Here is a 26,659-nt window from a genome sequence, read left to right on the forward strand (position 1 = left end):
CGGCATGGCGCAAATAGCGTGTCCGTGTAGTTAAGAGCCCGCTAATAGAGGGCTATTATGACTTCACGGGAACAAGCTTTACGCCATGCTGGTAAGGGCATTACCGCCATGCCGTAATAGGCCCGAAAAAGGCCCTTAGCAGCATCATGCATAGCGCAGATAGCTCTCCCGGCATGAACCAATGCGGCATTAGCGGCCACCGCTAATAGCGGTCACCGAAAATAAGCGGAACCGGAAGTAGCGTCATCGCACAGGAACGGGAAGGAGCACAGCTGCCATCTTTAAAAACACAATCCATTGCCATCCTCAGCAGCCAGGACTTGTGGGACACTGCTGTTCGTGTAAACTCATCCTCTAACACACCACAATGCCTAAGGCTGTTATAAGAAGGGCGCCTCCCACCAGCGCAAGGAGCGCTTCAAAGATGATGTGCTGGCCATGCTAGCTGAGACCCTGCAGGAACATGCTGACATTGTGTTCGCCCAGAGCATGAAGAGGGAGGCCATTATTCGCAAGAAGGAGATCTGAGCACTTGTGGCGCAGAAAGTAAGCGCAGTCGGGAACATCCCAGGCACTATAAAAGACTGCAGGAAGCGGTGGGACATCTTGCGACTGTGAGTACGCAACATACTCTCAGCCAACAGGAGCCAGGCAATGGCAACAGGCGGAGGAGCTATCTCCCCCATCAAGCTGGCCCGATGGGAGGACATCTGTGCTAGCCTGATTGGTATGGAGGGCATAGAAGGTGTCGGAGACATAGAGTGTGGCGCCACAACATCGGAGGATGGAGGTGAGTGTCCTAAGAAAAAACTGTAATGCAGAGTCTGATGAAAGTCCACCAATATGTCTGTCCAAAGAGGCAAACCGTGGCCCACCACACACAACACGACACCACCAAGTTGTCGGACGCATCACAGACACATGCAGTTGCCTGCAGCAAGGCAATGCCGTACCTGACACATACCACACAAAGATGCAAATGGCATAGGTCACACTGCATGCAGGCCCCAACAAATATGCATGTCACATACCATACGTCTTCCCCAACATGAGTGACCCCGACGTATGCCTGCATCACCCACCCATGTATCAAACAACGTGATCATCCAAACTCAAATGCCTATTACCCTCGATTGTGTAGGTGATCAATTGTACAAATGTATGTATGATGCCTATCAAACCATCACTCATGCCGTCCCTCTCTTTGACCCCCACAGGCTCAGACCATGACAGCGATGTCCAGGACTCCCCCCCACAGCAAACCACACCCTGGAAGAGGGCCCGGGATGAGCCCAACCAGCCTTCCACCTCGAAGGGCCAACCCAAGACCCGCCGTCTACCACTACTGAAACCACCTCAAGTTGCCAGGGCACAGGTGCTGCCAAGGGCCGTTGAAGCGGAAGCGCCAACACCTGTCACACGGCCACAGGAAACAGCGGAGGCTACACACTCGGCAGAGTCCAGTTTGGTTGGGGAGGTGGCAGCCACAGCACCCCAGGCTGAGGAGGCGGCACAGGAAGAGGTATGGGTGCACATGGAGAGCGATTCCTCCGAACTGCACCGCACACCCAGTCCACTGCCATCCCCCCAAATCACATCTCTTGAGTCAGACCACGGCACCACCCCGGAGCAGTCTGGGGGGGGGGAGGTATGTGAAGGGGCAATGAGTCCCATAGTGGAGAGCAGTGAGGCCGAACATGAGACCCAGGCACCGTCCACCTCCACAGGTGCACCCGCAGGGCCGCAGCGTTATGAGCAGCTGACTGCCCTTGTGCGGCAGTTCGTGGATGATAATGCCCAGGCAAGGCAGGAGTGGCGGGAGAACATCACCTCTCTAGGCAAGACAATCACTGACAACACCGCCTCCATGGGCAAGATATTTGCAGAGAATACTAGCCGGCTGTGTGAGGAGGTATCTGCCCTGTGGCAGGTACTCAGCCGCATCGCGGATGCCATGGAGTCTGAACGTCCAGCAACCGAGTTTGAGCAGGTGGCCACACCATCGTCATCAAGCTCAACCCAGACCAGCCCACTCTGCAGGTCGTTGCGCACCCTGCGCCGGCCAGACATGCCGCCACCAGGTCCAGGAAGTTCCAATAAATAGACTGGCCAGCCTGATGAAGGCATTAGAGACTTGTTGGGACATGTGTGGGGGAGTTGTAGGGGAGGAGGGTGAGGGTGTGTTGGGGAGTTGTGGGGGGAGGGGAGTAGGGGTGTGTTGGGGAGTTGTGCGGGAGAGTGAGGGGGGTGAGGGTGGTGGAGGGTTAGTGCATCGTTTTCATTGTTAATTTCAATACACCCGTTGCGTCAAAAACCAGAGCTTAGTGGGCATTCATCATTGCACATGTGTCATTTATTCATATACAGTGCATAGTGTACATGTACCCCCACACCCGGTGCCCTCTGTCCAACTATCATGTCACCCTCTGCAGCCATGTGTGTCAGTAATATTGTGCAATCACTGACTGACCCATAGCACGTCCCTCCTGTGCATCGGCACCGCAATGACATGCAGCTACTTCTCCTTCATCATCACCAGGTGGTTGCAGTTCAATATCAGGGGGCAGGGGCATGTTGCGTCGGATACACATGTTGTGTAGCATTACAAATGCCATGATCATTTTGGCCACCTTCTCATGCCTCTAGAGGAGTGCCCACCCGACGGGCTAAGGCAGCGAAACCATGCACTCAACAGGCCAAAGGTCTGCTCAATGACCACACGAGTACGGGTGTGGGATCGATAGTAGTCCTCCTCGTGCCTGTTCTGTGGGTTATCGGGCAGGGGGGAGGAGCCACGTCTTTAAGGGATAGCCACTGTCACCTGCATGGGAGGCAAAAAAAAAGGTATATATCAGTCGATTCATGATGGACAGCTGTACTAGTCACACATGCCGGCAGATTATATTTGGCCACATGCCCATGTCCCTGGTTGTATGCACGCCATTTCTATGCCCTCAATGTGTCCTGGGCCATGGAATAATGGTGTGCGTTGCATCTTCAAGATGATACACGGTGTGCTCTGCCGTCTTGTTGCTCATGCATTGTGTACGCCTACAGCTGTGTCCCTGTCCATTTAGTGATGTGTAGTGTTCTGTAGGATTTTCTGATGGGGAGCATTGGCAGTAGGCTCTACAATGTTAGACATTCAGTGCTCATTTTTCCCATGGTGACATGCAGCATTCCTGTGGTTGATCCGGGATATCGGGCACAACAATGTGTGATGATCTTGCTGGCGTCGCATACCATCTGCACCCTGATGGAGTGGTATTGCTTGCGGTTGTGGTACACCACCTCCATTGCATGCGGGGCCACCAACTCCACGTGGCTGCAGTCAAGGGCACCTATACAATTTGGCATGTCTGCCAGTGCATGGAGGGCACCTTTTGTTTCAAGAATCTCCTGGGGAGTCAGTGGTAGGGATATGTATTCTGTTGTGTGCTTGAGGAGGGCATCCAGCACTTGCTTCAGGATGCGAGAAAATTAGGGTGGTGATATGCCATGCATGTGCCCCACTGTGTGCTGGTAGGTGCCTGTGGAAAGGAAGTGGAGCACAGACACTCCTTCAGTAGAGGGGGGATGGTGGTTCGTATTTCAATGAGGCCGACAATGTTGTGTATCATGTCCACGATGGTGTTGATGGTGTCCCGGTCCAGACGGTACAGGGTATGGTTCTGCTCCGAGGTTGGGTTGAAAGGGCTGGCTCTGCTGTTTGGGATTGGGGGCTGCCTAGGTGGATACGCTGGCTGCACTGGTGGGGAATGCTGGGCCTGTCTCACCCTCCTTCTTCTGCTGCGTCTCCTCTGTGGTGCCTGCTGTTGGTGTTGTTGCTGGTGTTGCAAAGCATGCATGTTCTCCAGCTCAAGTATTGATAGTACTATTAGATTAATCTTGGTGTGGAAAGGGGTGTGGTGTGTGGGTGTGCTCCTTTTGTACAGGCACAGACTCCATTGTCTCCACCTGTGCTGATAGTGTGCACCTGTCACAGTTGGGAACACTGCACATGGCATTTTACGGTTGGTCCGTGATGCCGGTATTTACGGCATATCACGGCATTTACACAACCTGCGTTGCGACATCTACTCCTATCAACACACATTCAAGGATCAGACATTACACAAATATTTTTCAGCTCTTACTAGATCCAACATAATCCTTATACTGTGGTTTAAGTGATTACTGCCGCAGTTTTTGAAACTGATTAAGGGCCTGGCTCCACCACTCTCTAATAGTGCAGACTGCAATAACTACATAGTAAACGATCATATTATACCCTTTACCGTGTACTTGAAATGACTAGCTCTTTAAAGGCATGGGGCATTTCTGACTGCTATGTGAAAGGTAGAGTGCCTGCAATGATGTTTGCTATATGCAACACCAAGCAGTTGGCAGGGAAAGGCGTGCCACGCTGTGTTTGTCACCATAAATGATGCGCCCTACCTGTCTGCCACTTGGTAAGATCACAAAGGGAGTTTCAAGTCTGTAAAGCCTCCCGCATCTCACGAGTGTGCCCAACAAAAAGAGGCTGTCTTCTGAAATTCTCCATCATCAACCAGCAATGGTCATCTTCCTGCCAAGAATAAATCACTGATTGGGGGCATACATTTTGCAAGCTTATAAAAAGAATACATGTACGAGAAAAAATGTATTTCGTGCTGTGCTGTACAAACATCACTGAAGGTTGCTGCTACGTTGATCTCTCTATAAGGAAGGGCTGATTTGGAAGATAGACAAAGGTGTGGGGCAGCGCATACTGGGTACATATAAACACTTCTGTCAAAGTCTGTTGATTGCACACTGGCAGCCGTTACCATGGCACTGTGAAGTGGAATACGATGTCAAAATGCTTCTGTCCAGGTCACTGCACGGCAAGTGGGCCCAGTGCTCAGAGCTGGTCGCAGCAGGAAACAACTAACTTTTTTAACAAGTAAAGCTGCAATCAATGTCAAATGTTCAAAACAAAGGTGACCTTCCTTCGTGAGAGGGAGCGGAGTGTACCGTGGAGATGGTTCTACTTGCAATTGGCAGGAAACAGTTTTAGGTGGGCATGGTAAAACACCTTTCTGTCTTCTCAATACGAGCTGCCTCTTACGTGTGTCCGGCGTCGCCACTTGCTTTAGTCCTGGACGCATCCTGGGTATGCGGCACTGGTATAAGGAATGGTTATGGGAGGTAATTGGTGCAGAAATACGCCAAACCTATCTAAATCAACACTAGTTTCATTTAAATGCAACAATAAAAAGTAAGGTGGACAAAGGATTGCTGGTGTACCGTCTTTTAGTCATCGGATGCTATAGACATGTCTTAAATCAGCCTCAGTACACCAGCAGTTATATATTTTGGAAAAAAGAAAAAAAAAGGGGATGAAAGGGGGGGCTAATTGCAGCAGTGAGGGCCCCAACAATTTCTTTTACCCTGGCCATGTGTGCAGAGGCGCCCAGGCATTCAGAGCAGCCCCAGGTGGCGTGCCCAGAAGCTCTTGAGAAATGATGATGCAGCATGGTGTGCTGCAGTGACTGAGTGATGCGCTTGCACTCCACACAGGGTTCGCCACGCACTAAAGAGCCGGGACTGCAGCAATGAAGTTAGTAGGTGGTGCCCCTCTTGCGTGGCTAGTGCTGAGCAGAGCGCCGGCTCGGACCTCCACAGTGAAGGTCAGGCTATCACCAACTGTCCAATCCTGCAAGTCTTCTTAAGGTGGTGCGCTCTTGTATCTCAAGTGATATTTGTAAAATTAGCAGTCTGTGTCTACAGGAGCTGTACCCAGTCTTCTAAAAAGAGCAGTGGTCATTCTGCTAATTTAAAAGCCATCCTTGGATCCATCCTACCCAGCAAATTATCGACCTATCTTGCAGTTGCCTTATGTTGTGAAACTGATGGAGGCTGAAGTTACATCTCATCTCCGGACCTTTGCTGAAGGTCATGGGTGTTTCCATGGTGTACAAGCTGGCTTCCGTTCTGGTCATACTACAGAAACAGTAATACAGCAGCCCTCGAAGATCCAAGAGGATGGATTGATTCAGGAAAAATAGGGATATTCATTGTATTAGATCTGTCAGAGCCTTTCATCCTGTGGGCAATGACATCCTCCTGGTCCCTCTGTATACAATGGCTCTAAAAGGGATACCTTGGAACCGGGTCAAATCGTATCTGACTGATCAGACCCAACAGATATTGCTCTCTCCTGCTCAAATCTACCCAAAGGCCCATTACTTGTTGAGTATTTCGGGGCTCTTCTTTGAGTCCACTGATTTTCCATCTTTATCAAAAAACCACTGGCGCACTTTATTAATGCTTCTGCTATTATTATTATTACTATGGTATTTATAGAGCACAGACCTAGCTTCAGGAGACAGCAATGGGCCTAAAAGTTACCATGGGAGGAAACAGTGAGCTCCTTCCTGTAATGTAGAAGTCAGGGGGAGAGTCATATGTTGATGGGGAGGATGTTCCAGGGTCTTGGGACATAGACAGAGAAGGTCTGTCTGCTGAATTTCTCAGTGAGGTAGCATGGGGACTTCAGGGTGACAGCCTTGTAGATTATGCAGCAGGATTTGAAGATGATACAGGCTTGTAGCGGGAGACAGTGCAGTTTGATGAGGGTCAGGGTGATGGTCAAATTTGGGGAGTCCTTTGATGAGTCGTGCTGCAGCATACAGGACACATCTCAGGGGAGCCCGAAACACTGGAAGGCCTTCCAAGAGGGCATTGCCACCATCCAAGTGGGAGAGAACCAAGCCTTGAACAGCAGACCTGAACTTGTTTTCTGGGATAAAGGTCTTGATTTTCCACAGGAGAGAATATTGGTTTCAATCCATTTGTGTCTTTTTCCGATATGCTGTTTGAAGGAGAGGTGTCTGTTGATGTCAAACCCAAGGGACTGGGCGTAAGCCATCAAGGTGCATAGCAAAGAGCCAGGTCTGGATGTCCGGATGTTCGGCATTGTTGGTCATGTGATGAATCGTTCTGAGTCATCACCAAACCTCAGCCTAAAGTCTCCTCCCATGAGCCAGGGGAAGGCAGCCACTACCTGATCCTAACCGTGGGGTTGTATCAAGATAGAGGATCTCAAGGGAGGAGACAGGTATCAAGAGGAAGTTGTAACTCTATTAGGAGATAAGAAGTATTCATCTTCTGAGGATGAAAAATCATTTGTAAATGTCAAATGGCATTTTATCAATGTGCAAGTACCTCCCATATAAACACTCCAAGAACATATCGGAGGAAATAATCTGGACATAATAATTTTGATGCTTTAAGTGTTCAAGAACAACAAGTGAAACCTTTGAATTGTCCTAATTCTACCTTCATTGAAGACCACTACAAAGTTAAAGCACAGACCCTTTTCACAACCTCTCCGGTTTCTAATAATTCTAAGTACATAAAACAATCTAAACTAAATAAATATAAAACCGAACAAACTAAAATCACATGATCTAATATGGACTTCATTTAACATAATGCGCATGGTACTGGGACGAGGAAGAGGGGCAGAGAGACAGTGAAGATTCAAAGTACTGGTGAATGAAAGGTGCAGTCTAGTGGTAATAGACCTAGGCACCTGAGCGGCATATTCAAATCCCAAGATGACGTACAGGTGTGGCCAGAGCAGGAAGAAGATGATGGCTAAGGTGAATGCCCTGCAGGAGGCGTAGCTGATGAAGTTGAAGCGACTTGTAGTGCTGGAGCAGCCACAGGAAGAAGAACGGCAGAAGAACGTGTCAAAGCGTGAAGGCCCAGCAGATTGCACAGTACGTGCAGAGGGAAGCAGCATGTCAAGAAGAGGCCGAGCTGAAGAAGCAACATGCTCCCTGTTCAGCATACGGCGTGTCGATGAAAGAAAGGCTGAGGAAGATCAACAGAGCTGTCAGAGCTCCCGGAGACCAATGTGCAACCCAACAAAGACACGCGGTTGCAGCAGAGAAGGCGGACGGGAGCCCGAAGACCCCGCTGCAACACCAGACCACGGACCATGAGACGGAGAGCAGAATACAACCAGTGTGTTGGCTAAATGTGAATGCTGACACTGGGGCACTCTTTAAAGGAAAGGCATTAAAGATTAATGATTTTGAATACCAAACTGCTGAAGAAAGAAAGCAGAAGCTATAAAACCTTGGATATTGATCAATTAATGAAGGAAAGTTGAAATGCAATAATTTTGAATACCGAATACCTAATGAAAAGAAGCAGGAACTTTTTAATTGTAAATACCAACCAATTAAAGAATTAAAGCAGAAGTGGCAAGAATGTGAATTCCCTCATGCTGGATTACAAGTGGGTAAAGGTTACAATCAGCATTACCAACAGTCAAGAGACTGTGAGAAAGATACAATAAACCAACAAAGGCATACATTCCATTTCAAGAAACACAGATTAAGGAAAGCTTATATCTCACATCACCAACAGCCAAGAGACTGTGAAGCCATGCACAGGCGACAAGGGCGCAACTCTCCCTTTTTGGGATACCAACTGGAAGAAACTTGTAAAGAAACTTAGAAAATGACTCTTTTAAAAAAAGTTATCAGTTTGGGGAAAACTGGAACACCCATTACCAAGAGTTAAAAGATTCTAAGAAAAGGCAGTTATTGTTCTGCCCTCCTTCCAAGAGAGATTGGTTTGGAGAATCTTGGAGTCAATATTGCCATCAAAACTGAAAGTAGTTGTAGGAGTTTTCTTCCTGGCATGCGAGTAAGCCAGGAAACAAGAAGATGGTTTAATGAAGTATATCTATGATGAAAAGGTGTGGTGAAAATAACTTTGTTGAAGTGAAGAACTATTACGCTGGAAGCCTCTGGAGTGTCGAAGCAAATTATCATCCTGGTTTACCAAGGGTATTCACCAGTCTGCTGCACTACCTCCCAAATATGAGAGTACAAATGCCACTCTCGCTTGATCGTTGGGGAATGCCCCCGGTCTGCACAAGAAATGTAGGCAACATTGATTCATAAAGGTGGTGTACTTATTCGGATCGCCTGTGAAGCATTCTGGTGGGGCCATGGGAACCCCCCCTGGAAGAACCACCTGTACTGGCGTGGGCTGTGGAGGCGCGGCAGGAGGGGCATACCCCAGTAGTGGGACCTGGCCTGCCTGTGCCTGAAGAATTTGTCTTGCTAGTTCATCTGTCCGCTCCCGGTTCACAATTAGATCCCTCCTTAGGGCATTGGTTTCCTGTCTAGAGGCATGAACTTCAGCCGTAACTCTCCCAGTAATCGGGCCAGCTGGTCCGTTTCAGAAGTTTCCATAACGCCCAGGCAGTGATTCAAAGAGGCTTCACGTTCTGTTACGCTCACCTGGTCTCTGCGGAGGCGTTGGGGCACGGTTGCAGCCCTCCCGTGGGTGAGGTCGCTCGGGTCCGATTTCACCCTCTCTTCTTATGTGATGACTGGTACTAATAGGTGATGCTGCTCAGGACAGCTCCTGTGTGGAGAATAGGGGATGTGAGTATGTCAGCTTGTGCGCCTGATCCCCTCCCAGACCCCTTTTCCCAAACCGTGGTACCTGTGGGATGCGCGGTCCCTGGAAAGCTCACCTGTTGATTAGTTTTGGCGAGCACTCCGTCCTGCTGCTTCTGGCAGGGGCGATTGTATGATCTGGACCGAGTTCCTTCACTGGTCCCTTGCACGTGGTAGTCCAGTCCTGCTGTGACTAAGCCACTATACTTCAGGTAAGTGTTCCCATTTGCCTTTGTCTTTCCTCGTCTGTCTTTGTTGTATTGTAAAGTTCATTGTCTTGTATTGCTGTCCGTTCCACTTTTAATGTTTGCTCTTTTACTTTCTTTCCTTGCAGGTGATTTTGCCAGCCCAGCAGAAGCTGCGGAGCACGAGGCGACAGCCAGAGAGAATGAGAAACGAAGCTGCAGCGGTACACTAGCTGGTAAGTTGATAACTAGGGGGCGCGCGTGGTTCAAATGCGGCGCGGCCCTAGGACGGATGTTCTAACCTTGTCTTTCTTCTTCTTCACAGAGTCAGAGTTCATGGATGCGGAGTGAAGTGCTGCGGTGTCGGGATAAAGATCACTGGATGTCAGGAGATGAGTCTGCAGATGAAGCGATGAAGCACCGGTTTCCTGGAGGGGAGTATGCAGGAGAACGCCTGGTTTCAAAGGTAAGTAAACTGGTCCAAGTGGCAGTGAGCGTCACGGTGCACGCGAGTGCACAGTAACACAAAGCACCAGCCTTAAGTAAGGAGCAGCAGGGCGTGGCTACGAGGGCCATGTAGGAGGACGTGATCTGGAGGAGCTCCCGAGATCCTGTAATTGTAACGCTCACCTGATTCCCGCAGAGGCGCCGGTCTTGACTGGGCGAATACCGTATCTTCAAAGGTGATGTGTAACACACGGTTGGCTCTTTGGGCTGGACCTCTGTGCACTGTATGTCTGACTCGAAGAGTAAGATGTCTGCAGATAGAAAATATGGGATTAATGAACTGGGTTATTGGGTGTCTCTCTCTTCTTCCCTTTCTCTTCTCCTGTAGAACCCCAAAGGTTAACGCTCTCACCTTAGGTAAGTGAACGCCGTGCTCTCCATCTGCCTCGGGGCAGGGTGCCGTAACCAGTTTCTTCACTGGATAAGGGTGCAGGCCTCTTGACTTCAGAGGACTGCTGTCCGTCGTTTACTGCACGAACGGTAAGTTCCGAGCATTTCAAATGTCTTTAAAAGTCTTTTGTAATGATGTCTCTTGTTTTGCAGGGTTCCGGCGATGGCGGATGACGGGCCGAAGTGAGTTGAGGATGGAACCCGTGTGAGGAATAGAAGCGCCTGGAAGCACGTAAGTAAGAGCTTGTTGCCTGCTTCACGATGCGCACTAACTGTCCTTTTATCTTGCAGGTACAAGTTCGGAGCTGCTGAAGGGTGCCGGAATACCCACTGGGTTCAGCGTGGGAAGGAGTAATGGCACGTGAGTATTAAAGTTACCCAATGTCTTTAAACGCACCTTCTTTTGTCTTTCAGATGCGGGATGCAGCGCCGAAGGCCTCCGGAGCGTGCAAAGAGTTGGTAAGCTTTTGTCTTTCAGATGCCGGAATGCAGTGCGAAGACCTCCGGAGCACGCGAAGAGTAGGTAAGCCTTTGTCTTTCAGATGCCGGAATGCAGCGCGAGGCGTTGGTGACAGCCAATGGACCAGGTAAGAGATGCGCTGTCACTGAAGACCGTAGTGCTAACCTGTTCTTTCTTGTCTTTATAGGTGTTGCTGAAGACTGGATTCAGGATGGTAAGCCTTTTTCCCTTAGGCCCAGGATCAGATGCAGAAGACAAAATTATTATTATTATTCTGCTGCAGAGGATGCAGAATAACGCAAAGCAAGATTCATCCATCGGGTGTGGTTTAAATAGCCTCCTGTAGTGCTTAGGTGTCTCCTTCCACAGCCTCGCCTAGAAGAAAAAGAGTTCCTGCTTTCCAGAAGAGTTCCAGTGTTCTGAACCTAGGGAGTGGCTCCTGCCCCACCCAACAGGAAAAGTAGTCCCAAACAGAAGAGGATCAGAGGCTCAACTGGCAGGTAAGTAAGCAGCATGGTCTGGTGCAGGTAAGTCCACCCAAGCATTATGAGCCCGGCGCTTCCAGCGCTGGGACTGGGCATATTTATGAGCCTGGTGCCACTGGCGCCAGGACAGGGTCCAAAAGGTCCCAATTGGGACTGATTGGCACTCGGAACCTGGGTTATGGGTCCGCTTCCAAGGGAGTTGGGTAAGTCCTGACCTTTTGGAAGCAGAGATCATGACAGTAATGATCCGGGCGAAAAAGTGCGTAATGATGGGCCGACGACCGCTGAAAATACACATGTCGGTGTGTGAATGATCGGGCCACGCGTGGTGAACTTCTGGATGGTGCAGGAAGAACGGTGGCAGAGATCTGTGCGGAAAAGATAAGGAGCGCCGGAGACGAAAGACGACACAAAATGGCCGACCAATGTCCGGAACAAAGGAAGGAGCAGGCCGCACGGTGACCGAGCGAAAGGGGCGTACTGAGTGCACATTTGTCATTTGTGCAAAATACAGGTCCTCTGGGTCCTGTCGAATAGAACGGTGAGGCCGAAGGCGAAACAGCCCACCTTAGACGACTTCGCTAAAACGTCCCCGGGTCAAGACAATACCAAGAGCAGGGACAAGCCGCCTGCAAGCGGCATGACGACTTCGGGCGCTAACCAAGAAGTCCTAGCTGCGATTGCGGACCTAAGGGCGGCCTGGGAATCTAAACTCAAGCTAGCCGTCACTGAATTGAAAACAGCACTGGACCTCAAGGTCGGAGAGGTGCAGGAGGACGTTAATCTACTCCGACAGGATGTCAGCGCCTTGGCGGAGCGCACGGAGTCCCTTGAGAAGGAAGTTAGCCCGAAACTGCGGATTTCGCCTCCCATAAGGCCGAATTGCATGCCCTGATACAAAGAGTGGGCAACTTGGAGAGCAGAGCGGAGGTGGCGGAAGGACGAGCCCGACGAAACAACATCCGCATGGTGGGCCTGCCGGAGGGATTGGAGGGCCATGATCCCACGGAATTCATTGAATCCATGCTACTGCAAGAGATACCCGGAGGAGCCCTATCCCAAAGATTTGCAGTGGAAAGGGCACATAGAGCTCTAACAAGGAGGCCGCCGCCGGGGAACCCGCCTAGGCCGGTGATAGCGAAAATTCTTAACTACCGAGATCGGGAGAGGATATTGGAACACTTTCGTAAGGGAGAAACGATTACACGAGGAGCAGCAAACATCACGGCCTACCCGGACTATACCCTGTCTGTGCAGCGTAGCCGCATGACCTTTGGGACGGTAAAGCAGAGATTGAGAGAGGCGGGCCACAAATATATGTTACTATATCCAGCAAAATTGAAAATTATTCATAAACACAAAACTTTGTTTTTTGAGACCCCGGAGGATGCCATGGGATGGCTCGATGCGCAAAGATGTCCTCAGGAGTCAGATGTTCGGACGGAGAAAGAGCACGGAAGAGATAAGTAATGCACGAAGAAGGTGCCACAAGATGGCGCGGCACGTGGGACTTGAATATAGTCGTTTGCGCAGCCTTCAGTAGAGAAGGTCAGACTATTGCACTAAATGTTATAAGCACTGTAGTTATTATTGAATTAATGGGAGCCTTATAGAGCGGTTCTCTTTACCCCACAACAATTTTAGTTAAGTGGCCATTAGGGCGACTTCACCCTACTGAGCTCTGTGCATTGTTTGGTGCTTGCAGGGTTAGATGTGGGGGTGCCTGAGTTCCGAGAATGGAGCTGGGCAGCAGTTGGTGTGTGTGATGTTGGGGAAGGGACGGGTGGGGGTAGGGGAGGGAAGTTGGGAATTTGCCGTGTACATAGTTATGGGGAGTTTGAGCTGGTACGAGAAGCTACAAGCAAAGATGGAGAGCTGTATCTGTATCACGTGGGCAAAGGGGAGTCGCTACACGGAAGGCAAGAAGACACTCATGAGCCATGGGGGACCTTAAGATCGTAACATGGAATGTCAGGGGACTTAACAGTTACTTAAAGAGAAACAAAGTCATGATGTACTTAAAAAGACAGAAGATTGATATTGCGTTGTTGCAGGAAACACATTTGACCCAGCAAAAATTGGAACTGGTGGGGAAGAAGTGGAGAGGTACTGTAGTAGGATCTCCGTATTCTGCCTACGCTAGGGGAGTGCTGGTCTGGGTAGCACCGCACATTCCGCTCCAACTTACACAAGAGGTGGTGGACACGGAGGGGAGGTTGGTCATATTAAAGGCTTTGGTAGAGAATAGAGAGGTGTGCATTATAAATACGTATGCCCCCAACCAAAACACTGCAACGTATTTCAGAACCCTGTGTACTCATCTGGGCGCGTGTATGGGAGGAGCGGTTATCTGGGGAGGGGATTTCAACTGCGTGCTCAACCCAAAGGCAGACAGATCTGATGGGAAGATTGATAGGCCCACCCCAGCGACCAGGGTATTGCAGACATTACTAGATGACTTTGGGCTGGCGGGTGTTTGGAGACTGAAACACCCTAATGAAACACAGTACTCGCACTACTCAGCTCCGCAGCACCTGCACACGAGGCTGGCTTACTTTTTTGCCACGCCAGATAAGGTGATAGTGACCACCAAAATAGACTATAGAGCGAGGGCCCTGTCGGACCACTCGCCTCTGGTGCTGAGCTGGCAGTACTGCCGCCCCAGGGCGCGGATACCGACATGGAGCCTCCGGGCGGAGGCGCTCCAAGACCCAGTCTTCAGGGAAGATATCAGGGATGCGATCACACAGTACTTTGAGGTAAAAACAGGCAGCGTAGATTCAGCGTGCACGCTCTGGGAAGCCTTTAAGGTGGTATTGCGAGGTGCTGCTATTGCTAAGTCAAAAGGCCTACAGGGTGGGGTCCTAACGGAACTAGAGGAAGCGGAAGAGAAACTGGAGCGCGAAAGCAACAGGGCAGGAGGGGATGCGGAACTTGTACTCGAGTTGCAGCAAAGGTGCGCAGAGCTTTGGGAAAGGCTCCACAACCTTAACTACAAGAAGTATGTCGAGAGGCAACATGCAGGTGGGGATAAAACTGGCCGCTTGTTGGCGTGGTTATATAAGAGCGAAACCCCCAGGCCCCCGATTAGGACAATAACTAGAGAAGACGGGTAGGTGGTTGACACCCAGGAGGGAGTCAACGAGGCATTCTTGTACTATTATAGAACATTATATGAGGACAGAGGAGGGGACAATCGGGAGGAGATTAGAGAAACTCTAAAATACATGGAATTACCTAAGATTAGTGATGAAGAAAGGGAGGAGCTGGACGCACCGATTACCTTAGAGGAATTAGAGGAAGTGGTGAAGCAGCTGCCCACCTGCAAGACCCCGGGCGCGGACGGATTCCCTGGCGAGTTTTACAAAACATATAAAGTGGAAGTACTCCCCCATATGCTAGAGATGCTCAATATGTCTTTTTAAGATGGGCCGGCTACCGGAATCGCTCAGAGAAGCATTAATTGTGCCGCTCCCTAAGCCCAACAAGCCAGGGCATAGCTGCGGCTCCTATAGGCCCTTGTCAATGTTGAACCAGGATAGCAAGAACTTGACGGCGGTCCTGGCCAATAGGCTGCGAAGGGTTATTAGCAAACTGATACACCCGGACCAGACAGGTTATGTCCCCAACAGAAATATAACCCACAACCACAGGCGACTCCACCGGGTGATTGAAGAGGGAAACAGGAGCGAGGGGGAAATGGCGGTGGTGTCCCTAGATGCAGTCAAAGCTTTTGATTCAGTGAGGTGGCCATGGTTGCTGGTGGCCCTGGAAGAATACGGGATGGGGCCGGGTTATGTTAGGTGGGCAAAATTACTATACAGTGAACCACTGGCCAGAGTACGCACAGGATCGGTGATATCTGAGAGGTGGCAACTCAGTAGAGGCACCAGACAAGGGTTCCCCTGGTTCCCGATGTTATACATTCTAGCCCTGGAGCCCCTGGCAGTGTACCTCAGACAACAATATGACATGGTCGGTATTGAGGTAGGGGGAGAGAAACACCTAATATCCTTGTATGCTGATGATTTACTACAATATATTTGAAATATACGGAAGAAAATCTTCAGTATATTCTAGAGGTTATGGAAAAGTATGCAGAACTGTCCGGCATAGCGGTAAACCCCCAAAAATCGAGCATGTTCCCATTGGGGAGCTACATAGGAGCCCCTCAGGAACGGTTGCCAGTGTTGTCCGTACCTTGTGCGGCTGATTCCTTCCGCTACTTCGGAATAGATGTGTATCATACGGTGGAGGGGGAACACTTGCATAATACCGAGGTGGCTGTGAAAAAAATCCGAACAAATATGAAGTTTTGGGAGAAGCTGCCGCTGGCGATGATGGGACGGGGGGCGATGCTCAAAATGGTGGTCCTGCCCAGGCTGTTGCATTTCTTCAGTAATATACCATACTTGATACCCAAAAAGTTTTTTGTCAAACTGAACAGCATGTGCAGGGACTTCCTATGGCATGGCACTCGCAATAGAGTGGCGCTATGGAAGCTACAGAACTTCCATGATAGAGGGGGCATTAAGCTGCCGAATTTTGAGGCCTATTATGTAGCTAGTCAGTTGCAATAAGTAACCAAATGGCTCTCTGATGAAGTAACTCCTGAATCTAGGCTGTTTGGGCAGGACTGCACCCCGTTTTACCTAAAGGAGATTATCTGGGTGCCTAGACTTGAAAAGAAAGAATGCCCGGGTATGCTGTTGCTTGGGTGGAAGATGTGGCACAGAGTATGCCAACCGATGTAGAACCCGTGCCCGTGTTCCCCACAGGTGCCGCTAGTCGCCTTAGCTGGGGGAGACAACCAACTCAGAATGATAATTAGGACCTATTGGGAATCGGTTGGGCTGGTCACATTGGGAGATGTATGGCAAGAAGGGATTATTAAAGATTTCGAAGAACTGGGAGAAGAGACAGGTTTGCATAGAGGCCAATATGTCACGTATCTTAGGCTAGTGCAGACTATTCGTAAAACCTGGCCAGAGACTGTACTGGCGGAGGAGCCAGACGTCCTAATGGGAACAATATATGACATATCAGAAGGAGGGCACGAGATCTCTAGACTGTACGAGATGGTGATGACCCGGGTGCGGAAGGATTTGACTCATTTGAGCATGGACTGGGAAGCGGAGGTGGGGGCACAGATGACCGATGGAATGTGGGAACGTGCTATAGGATACCACAAGAAGGTGTCCAGAAACGCCAGATTGCAGCAGATACAGTTATACATAACGCATAGAGCCTATATGACCCCGAAGAGAATATCTAAGTTTGTAAACGCTGGAAGACAAGCATGCCCGAAATGCAATGAAGAAGATGCTGATATGACACACATGTTCTGGTCTTGCCCAGTGATTGAAGCTTTTTGGGGGAAAGTGGCACGGAAACTAGCGGATAAAGGGGTCACGCTCAACATAGATACGGCCTGGGCCTGCCTGTTGGGAGGGTTTCCCAGACCACGGAATACTAAACATCTTGGGAAACTGAGGGACCTGGCGTATGTGCTTGCTAAAAGAAGGATTGCCATGGGCTGGAAGCAGAGCCACAAGCCACGGGTTGAGGTATGGTGGCGGGACTTGCAAAAATGGGCAGAGGCTGAAACGGTGGTGTGGCAGGAGGCATGTAGCAAGTGCGGGGAAGAAGTGGGTAACCTGATGGCTTGGAGAATGGTAATAACAGGACTGTTTGGCACAGTAGTGGATTCTGCAGCTTCGGAAGGAAGCGATACCCAGCCACACGCAGCGGATACAGAACGAGAAACGCAAATAAGCTCTTGAGGGGGGGGGGGGGGGATTTGGGGAGCAGTAACGTGCGTTAATTGATGTTCACGAGTCTGTTGTAAATAATGCTGCAAGTTTGGTTTGTATTGTTTATTTGTTTTCAAAATAAAAAAAAATGAAAACAAAAAAAGTATGGAGCAACTTATATAGCTGAGCTTCTGAAGCCACGCCTACCAGGTTCAGCCTGCCTGCCACACCCGATGAGTCAGCACATGAAGACCAGGCTTAGGGAGCCACACCCGATGAGTCAGTACATGAGGATGTTCTCTGGAATAAAGGCTTTCAGCTCCTGGAAAGTTCTTGTAAAATATAAGCACTCCTGCACTGAAATAAAGTAAAAGCACTCCTGCACTGAAATAAAGTGTTCCTGCTCATAGCTCTATATGAGCCTAGCGCCAAAGGCGCCAGGACTGAGTCCAGCCAGGGCCCCTGTGATATAGGTCCCAAAGGGACATAAGTGAGTCAAGTGACCCATTGCCCCATCACTAGATGGTGTGGATTTCTTGTGTTCTGGGGCCTGTGGCCATAACACTCATTGGCAGACTAATGCACTTAGCAGAAAACCCCTCTCTTGCATGGGGAAATGTTCTGTTTATTGGTGATATACGGGCATGTGTTGGTAAGAGTAATAAGAAATATTTACTCTCAAGTCCAACAGTCTTTGTCCCCCTTTCAAGCCTGGCAGTTGGGTTTATATAAAAGAACCATCAACAGAAGAACTGCTGGTCTCCAAGATGGTGGGGGCTCTTTGAGGTCCTCCTAGTAACGAACACTATGTTATGTTGTACAGATATCCTGACCTGCACTCACTCCAGCTTTTGTCAAGTGGTGGTGTTGGATGAAGCCGCATCTGCAAGTCATAATCCTAGTTCTCTGTAGTGTGTGCATAATTTTTCTGATAAACTAGTATCCAGGTGAGAGACTATCAATTGACTGTTTAGATGATGAGAAGGCACTGTTACTACAGCGGGACTTTAGGATTATAGAGGGGGTTACTGTGGAGCAAATTAGAAACTGGCCCGGGGAAGGTGCCATCACTTCCTTGTATGGCAGGGAGGATATTGTGGAACTGCACCCTGTGAGTGTGGTATAACCTATTGCATAGGGTGTATTCCTGTGGCCAGTGAGTGCAGGTTCGGCCAAGTCCCTTCAGCCTGAAAGACTTTACCAAATTGGTTTATGAATGACTGGAAACAAGAGGCCCTTGCAAGGGAATCACCTGAATGAGAATGGAGGAATACAAAAGCTGGTAGAAAGACTCAGTTTCTCCTAAAGTGATATCTAAAATGAACCAATCTGGTTGGCCAAGACTGAAACAAAAAAACGTACTTGACCATATATAGTCGACCAATTTTCTATTTTTTAGGGTGCGGAAAGCTTAACAAGAGAGTACTTCAGTGGATGACCGATAAAGTGTCAGAGGTAAAGGATCTGGTGATGGTAGGAGATTTCTTCAAGAGCGAGTTATTCTACTGAATGTGGTTACTGAAGACAGTAGAAATGATGGTTCCTCTGGACTACTGTGAGCTTGATGAGGATTTAGTAAGTAGATGTTTGCTATTTATACATGAAGTCCATACAGGACTCTCAACAGAGCGATGTTGCATGGGTGATGACGAAACAGCCTGCTTAGACAAAAAATCTGTGTCTTGAACTATTAGCACCCTTATTCAGCAAGTACTTTATCACCCCTCAAAGACTAAGTTGTTAGAAGAATTGACCATAATGAACCCAAAGACCCCGTGGTACAGAATGCTAATCAATGGAAAACGTGGATGATTCTCAGTATGAACTTCGGTTTAACACAGATTTTCTTACCAATTTTGAACATTCAAGGGACATTTCATTTTCAAAATTGTTCTACAACAGCACCAATCTGACTGGTGCAGCAGAAAGATATACTAAAAAAAACGAGCACAGAAGAACATGAAAGGTTGAACATGGGATGAGATTAATCCAGTAGCCTCAGACTGGAACACTTACAGAAGATCAGTTAATTAAAAGAGACTATGTTAGCTACAGAAAACTTCAGGATCAATTAGAGGCTTGCAACTAACCAACGTAGACACAAGCATGGGAAAACACCATGTGGTTGAAGATCCAAGTGGTGTCACCTAAACTATTAAGTCTCATATCTAACATTGCAATTGCAGGCCGAAGAATCAAATGGGACATGGCTGTGGATAAGTGCAAGGCTACGTGAATGACCAGCTGAGATTGCTTTAAGAAGATGTCAAGTACCAGTCCTAGCCAGAGGCATTGGGAGAAGATTCCAGAGTCCAGTCAGAATTATGGCCCTGGCGAAAACGCATAGGACGTTTTACAACTACAGACAGAAATAGGCTCCTCTAGTGCCTACAGGCCTGATTGAGGACCATGGGCCCCAAATTACCTTATCACACCTGGAATCTGGGCAAGCTGCGAATAGGACTGGGTGATCCATCGATACATGTTGAAGATGGACATTCCAGGATAATCCACTCATTATGTGGGGAGTGTCCTGGAGGTGAAACGAGATGTGGGGATCAGAAACGATTGGATGTTATCACCGAAAGAACCTTCACAACTAAATTGTATAGATAAAGTCAAACTGTATCAAGATTACATTTTGAATGTCAATTTTGCTGGGAGTGAACGGCCAATGGAGTGATGTTAAATGGAACACAAATGTTCATCACCGATGATAGCTGCATGCACATGAGAGACTAGAAACTGATGTGAAGTTTGCCTTATTGACATTGACTAAAAGACATGATGTATTATTCTTTAAATTGTGATTTGATTTTAAATTAAAACCTTACACAAACCATAATTAATACAAGGCAATTACTTGGCAACAGAATAGATACAAATAAAATAGAAATGTATTTTGCTGTTATTTGTATTTCTATAGCATTTGGTGTAAAGTGTAGAATGAAATTAAAATGGTACAACAGGTGTCAACATGGATATAAACAAGAAAAACAAGAGGATAAGAGAAGGTCTTTCAGGCAGGTTAGAAACAGAGTAAGAAGGGAGAGAGCGAATAGACAATGGCAATGCATTCCAGTGGAGTGGGACCACGAGAACAAAGGAATGAAAACGGGACTAAACATATGGGTGCGAGTAACAGTAAGAAGTGGGACTGAGTGAAGAGAATGAGTAGGAAAATAGAAAGATAGAAGTGAGGAGAGATAGGGTGGGGAGAGAAGGATTATAGAAAGATTTGAAGGCAGAGAAAATTTAACTTGGACCAAGAAGGAAAAGGAAGCAAACGCAGAGCGGAAAGAGCAGGATAGATGGAGTCATGAGGGCACGAAGAAAATAAAAGACTGATCGGGGAATATTAGATCGATTTGAGTGGAGATTAGTGGGAAGCAGGAAATCAAGGAGGAGCAGTAGAAAAGTCGAGAGAAGATGATGGAATCTATTAGTTTAGTAACATGAAAGGAAAGAAAGGGACTAGCTTTGCAGATGTTGCAACGGTGGGCTCAACAGGAGCAAGAGAGGAGATATGGTGAGCGACGGGGAATGTAGCGTCCAGATCAAGAGGAAAGTTAACAGATACTGGAGGGAGGGGGGATACAAGTGGTGGGAAATAAAAGAACCTCAGTTTCGGAGAAGTTTAATGCAAGATAATAGTAGGCCAATCAAGATTGAAGGGCCCGTAAACAGGATGAAATAGGAGCAAAAATCTCAGAAGAGAAGGAAGAAAAGGATAGAAAGAGTTGGGTGTCATCCGCATAGGAATGGTGGAATACAACAAAAGAAGAGACAATGGCGGCAAGAGGGCCAGTGAGAGGGAAGAGAGGAGGGGACCCAGGACAGAGCATTGAGGGACCCCATGAAGAAGAGCAAAAGATGGAGAGACATTGGCTGTCCAAGAGAGAATAGGAACAATTACAAAGATAGGATTTAAACAAGTTAAGTACAGAACCGGAAAAGCCCAAGCAAGAAAGAGAAGAAAGAATGTGAGGGTGATCAACTGTATCAAGAGAAGCTGGTAGATCAAGGAAAACTACAAATAAAGAGTGTTTGGCATAATGTGCAGAAAGGAGGGAGTTCTAGACAGAGAGTAGAGCAGTATCAGTGGAATAGTGAGGGGGAAAGTCAGATTGGAAATGAGGAAGCAGTGAGTGCGAGGAAATAAAGGATTCAATTTGAGTCTAGGCATCACGCTGCAAGAGCTTAGAAAGATAAGGAAGGAGGGAAATAGGATGATAATTATAAGGAAGAGGGGTTCAGGGACATTTATTCAGGATAGGGAGAGTAGTAGCATGCTTGAAGGGTGGAGGAAAGATAGAGGTTGAAAGAGAAATGTTGAGCAGGGCAGTAAGAAAGGGAAGGAAAAGAGGATAGTCTTTTAGAATAAGTGTAGATGAAACAGGATCGAGAGGGGTGGAAGTGGGATGTGCCTTAGCCAGCAAAGCAGCAGTATCTGAGTCTGAGAGAGGGATGAAGGAAGCCAGAGATGCCTGTGGCAAGACAGAGAAGAGGAAGATTATGGAGATAGAGAAGATGAAATAGTGTTACAGAGAAGAGTAACCTTAGAAGAGAAGTATAAGGCCAGGTTGTCGACAGAAAGGGAAGAATGAGCAGGATCAGGAGAAGGGAGAGAAAGGATATGAGAGAGTTTGGAAAAGACGACAAGGATTAGAAGAGTAAGAATGAAGGAAGTCAGAATAGTAAGATTGCGAGAAGAGCAGTATCGTAGACAGAATGAAAAGGAGAGAGAATCCGAGTCAGAGGCAGCAAAAGACATACGCCAACAGTGTTCCGCTCGGCGAAGTTTTGCGCCACAGGGAGCGATGTTAGGGAGTGGGCCAAGACTGGGGAGGCTTCAGAGTGGGAGTAATTGGAGTTGCCGGATAAAGGGAGTCAAGAGACGCAGATAGTGAAGAGAAAAGAGAGTAAGTACCACAGTCAGCAGAGAGAGAGACAAAATATGACAGGGATTGGAGGGAAGAAGTGCATGTGGAAATAAACGGAAAAATCAAAGGCACGAAGAATGCGACAGAGAAAAGAGTTAGGTGGAGGGAAGCAGGAAGAGAGGCAGTGGGAATAACAGGAAGGAGATGGTGATCAAATGATTTGATTGGGAGAGCAGAGACAGAGGTAGTTGAAAGTGGAGACAACAATTATTAAGCCAAGAGAATAACCAGTGATCTGGGAAGGAGGAGAGAGGATAGAAGGTAGACAGCAAGAGTGGAGTACATAAATAAGGGGGACAGAAGAGTGGACCGAGGAAAGGTGGAGGTGGAAGTCTCCTAGAAAAATAGGGGGAGCATCCAAAGGCAGAAGAACAGAGAGCAGTGCATCTAGGTCCTCACAGAATGAGGTAGTATGGCAAGGTTGATGGTAAAGTAGGAGGATGGTCACAGAAAAGTACTGGTACTCAAAGCATGACAATGAAAGCAGATCAGGGGGTGAAAGAGGAAAGAGAGAAGGAGGAGTGAGAATTTCTCCCGCCAATTTCCCCTTGACCAGATGGGTGGGGTGGGTGTTTGAAGGCAGTAGAGGTAGTAGCAAGAGGAGAAGGTATGGCAGTGTTGATTGGGGAGGTCCAGGTTTCAGTAAAGCATAGAAAGTGTAGATTGTGACAAATAAGCATATCAAGAGCAGAGTGGGTCTTATGACCAAGGGAACGTGCATTCCAGGGGGCTAAATTGATGGGGGTAGTATGATGTAGACGAGGAGGATAAGTAAGATAAGATATTATCCGGGAAGGTAGATGTAGGGGAGTGGGATGAAAGGAGTAATGCGGGGGGAATGGGCAAAGTCATGGGTGACAAGGAGATGAAGAGGAGCAGGGAAATGCGGGAACAAGGAAATCGGAAACGGAGTGAAAGTATAGTCGCCAAGAAGTTAGCTAGATACAAACCACTCAGCAAAAGTGGAATAGACGCTGATGTGAGTGGAAGTACAGTAAAAGTGAGCAACAGAATGGTAGAATCGCAGGGGGAGGTATGTCAGGTAGGTATTAGGCTTGGGTAGCATAGTTGTAGTGAGGGAGAAAAGAAGATGTGCAGCTGCCATCCGCCAACAGCAGTGCAGATACTTGTCCAGACTTCACAGGGGCTTCACCCCGGTAGCAGTTCTTATGGCTTCCAGGTCTCCAATGTTGTTGACACTGCATGAATAAAACTAAATCCAAACATCTTTCAAAATACACAAGCCTCACATTTGTGATTCTAGGGGATTTCTCTTTTTTGGGCAAGCCTAGTCTTGGCCCAAGACTCTCCAGGGTAGGCACTTAATTCAACTTGAATCTCAAATGGAACATCCTAGCACTATTACATGAAAAAAGATAACTATACATGGCTAGATTGCCCCATTTCCAAAGGAATCTGGAATATTCTATATTTTTTATACTCAATTTGTAATACATTTGATTAAATATAGAGCTATTGAGAGGAAACAAAACATTTATTTGGCTTTTGTTGATTTTGCTTTTGCCTTTGATAGTGTGGATAGACTCTTTTTATGGTCAGAATTGTGGAAGTGGTTGTGCCCTGATTATTTAACAGAAATGTTATGATATTTTCACATTTATTTCAGTGCGTCTCAACTAAGAAGGCCAACTATCACGGCACTAAGAAGGACAACTATCACGGCGCATACCAACACATCAGGGTCTTAAACAGGGTTGCATGCTGGCTGCTTTGCTATTTAGTGTATTCATTTTGGATATAGGTGAGACAGGCTAGATGCTTCTCCGTGTTTAGGTGGTTGACGGATTAGTCAACTTCTTTACGCAGATTATTTTGTGTTAATGGATCAAACCCCTATAGGGCTTCAGCATCAATTGTCTGAATTAACAAAATATGTAGAAGTGAACGCGTTTCCCTCCAGGAAGTTAAGAGAGTAAAAGTATTGCTGGCATTTAAACCAACATCTGTTAGAAAGTGAATTCCTTCATTTACCCTTTACAACTTAAAACAAAATGCTTAGCTCCACAGGCATGTTTATTGTAACTATGAAGCAGCCTCCTGATGGCCGACACCTGCATAAACTTAAGCCACTAAACCTCTGAGCCCCTTCTGATCAACAAGTGAGTGAAGGCTGAACTTTCTCTTGTCTCCTCCAATAACATTCTCTGAACCTGGACCAAACTGTGCCCATCTCACTCTGCCTTCCTTGACTCACCTATTTTACCTTTTGCATTGCATTTTGGGGCACGTTTGATTTTCAAATCTAGGTGTGTTTGCTTTCAACACTTGCAGCCCACTTTTTGCATTGCATTTTATGTCTGTGTCCCCCTTTTGTAACTACAAGGCAATCTGGTGAGTGGATTTGAATTGTGCTGTGCAGCCACTCCTCTTTCCTTAAACTATCCTCTGCCACCCTGATGGCACTCACCATCTCTCATATCTTCTCTAACTGCTACACCATCACCTTCCCTCCCTCTCTCACAATGTCTGGAAGAGAATAAGCACAAAAAAGACATCCTGACCGCCAACCCTGGCCGACCCATCGCAGACACCTGTGTCAGTGCTAATTGCAGACAGGTCTTCACCGACATCTTCTTCTCTGTTCTCTCCCCAGATCTATGGACTCCTCATCTCATTTCTACTCTTGCCCCTTTCATATCCTCGCCCATTAATGGTGGCACCAAGTGGGAAGTCCTCTTGGTGGACATCTCATCATCCCAGTGTACCATTAATGTTTACCACACTGGCACTCTTAGTTCAGGGTCCTCAACCCAACCTCCTCCTCTTTAACCGGCGCCTGCTGTCCCTTATTAACTTCCTTCCCACACCTGCTTCTCCTCCATCCACTCTTTCTGTCCCCCCGCCCCGACCGGTCTACCACACCCCTGTACTCCTCCTCAGAAAACCTTCAAAGGCAGAGACCTCCTTCATCTAGCCACACATGACAATCGCTCAGCCAAAAAACACTCTGCCGATATCTTCCTCCTTCTCGAAGACATTGACCTCGACATCCTCGCTCTTCCCGAGACGTGGTTCAATGCCAGCTTCGTCACTGCTTTGGACTCCCTACTCCCCGATGGCTACAAGATCATTTCCATGCCCCGCCCTAACCTTGCTGGAGGTGGGGTTGCCTTAATTGTCCCTGAGTGGGTAATGTCTTCCCTCATACCCACCCAGCCTTAGTCCTCCTTTAGGTGTCTGGTGTGCAAGTTGGTCATCTCTGCCTCCTCCTCTGTGACCATTGCTACCATCTACAGGCATCCTGGCTTTACCACCCTTTTCCTCTCTGAATGGGCTGATTTCTGCTCCTTGCTCCTCTCTCCTCTCCACCACCTCTAAACTCCTTCTCTTGGGCGATTTCAACATCCATCTGGACTCTTCCATCACTGCATCCCTTTCCTTCCATGACCTCTGCATCTCCCTCTCCCTCTCCATTCTCCCTCCATTCTCCAACCCACTCGGCTGGACACACTCTTGATGCCCTCATCCATTCTGATATTTCACTCTCCTCCCCACTGGTCACCCCTCTCTCCTGGTCAGATCACTCTCCTCTCCTCCCACCTGGGCCTCTTCGGCACCCTCTGACCGCACCTCCCCCAGCCCTGCCAACCTTGTTCATGAATATCCGTCCGATAAAATAAGTGTCAGATGCTGCCTTCGCTTCCACCTTCATCACCCCTCTTCCGCACCCCAGACTCTGTTCTCAGCAACCTCCATCTGGCCATTACTAACACTCTGGATAGTCATGCCCCAGTCATGAGGATCCGCCTGAAACCTGACTCTAAGTGTAACACCTGGTACGACTCTGAACTTGCAGCCCTGAAGCGCATGTACAGAGCTGTGGAACGGACGTGCCAGTCCTCTGGCTCACCCTCTGACAAACTGGCTTGTTGCCAGCTCCAAAGACAGTACAGACTTTCCATTCACACCAAGAAAAAGGCCCACATCCAGGCACAGGTTTCTGATGCAAGTTCGGCTGAACTCTTAATCTGCAGGGAACTAGCCAACCCATCCGCAGTCTCCTCCTCACCCCTCCGCTCCAAAGCCCTCTGCAATGCATTGGCCACACACTTCCCTATTCTGAGCACCCTTGCTTCTCTCTTCCCCGACCCCTCCTCCACTCCCTTGCCTTCTATGGCCTCCAACCCACCTTCCTCCTCCCGCTTCTCCTTCACCCCGTCACACCTGATGAGGTCACCAGAGTTGTCCTCTCCATGAAAGTGTCCACCAAACAGGGTTCCCCCTGCTCCTCCAGAACCATTAAGGACGACATTGGCTCTCTTGCCCCGGCACTTGATGATTTTTGCAACCACTCCTTTGCCACTGGATCTTTCCCCTCCTCCCTCAAGCATCCCCTTGTGAGCCCTCTCCTGTGAAAACCTTAAGCAGACCCCACCTGCCCAGCCAACAACAGCCCCATTACCCCCTTCCTTGGGAAACTTGGGCCTTTCCTCAAATTACTTCTCATACTGAACTTGTTGGCTGTC

At 48.2% G+C, this 26,659-nt stretch overlaps 1 long non-coding RNA gene across 2 annotated transcripts in view; it reads right to left on the reverse strand.

The window, feature by feature from the left end:
* Positions 1-2,372: 2,372 nt before the first annotated feature.
* Positions 2,373-26,659, reverse strand: part of LOC138576339 (uncharacterized) — an 87,682-nt gene continuing 63,395 nt past the window's right edge. For both annotated transcript variants that reach the window (XR_011303963.1, XR_011303964.1), the window contains exons 3-4: positions 4,438-4,567; positions 2,373-2,821 (exon numbers count right to left, since the gene is read on the reverse strand). This is a non-coding gene — a long non-coding RNA (uncharacterized lncRNA). The remainder of the gene's footprint in view (positions 2,822-4,437; positions 4,568-26,659) is intronic.

The sequence above is a fragment of the Ambystoma mexicanum genome, chromosome 1p (genome assembly GCF_040938575.1).
Source record: "Ambystoma mexicanum isolate Mex_15411 chromosome 1p, UKY_AmexF1_1, whole genome shotgun sequence".
NCBI classification, from domain to species: Eukaryota; Metazoa; Chordata; class Amphibia; order Caudata; family Ambystomatidae; genus Ambystoma; species Ambystoma mexicanum.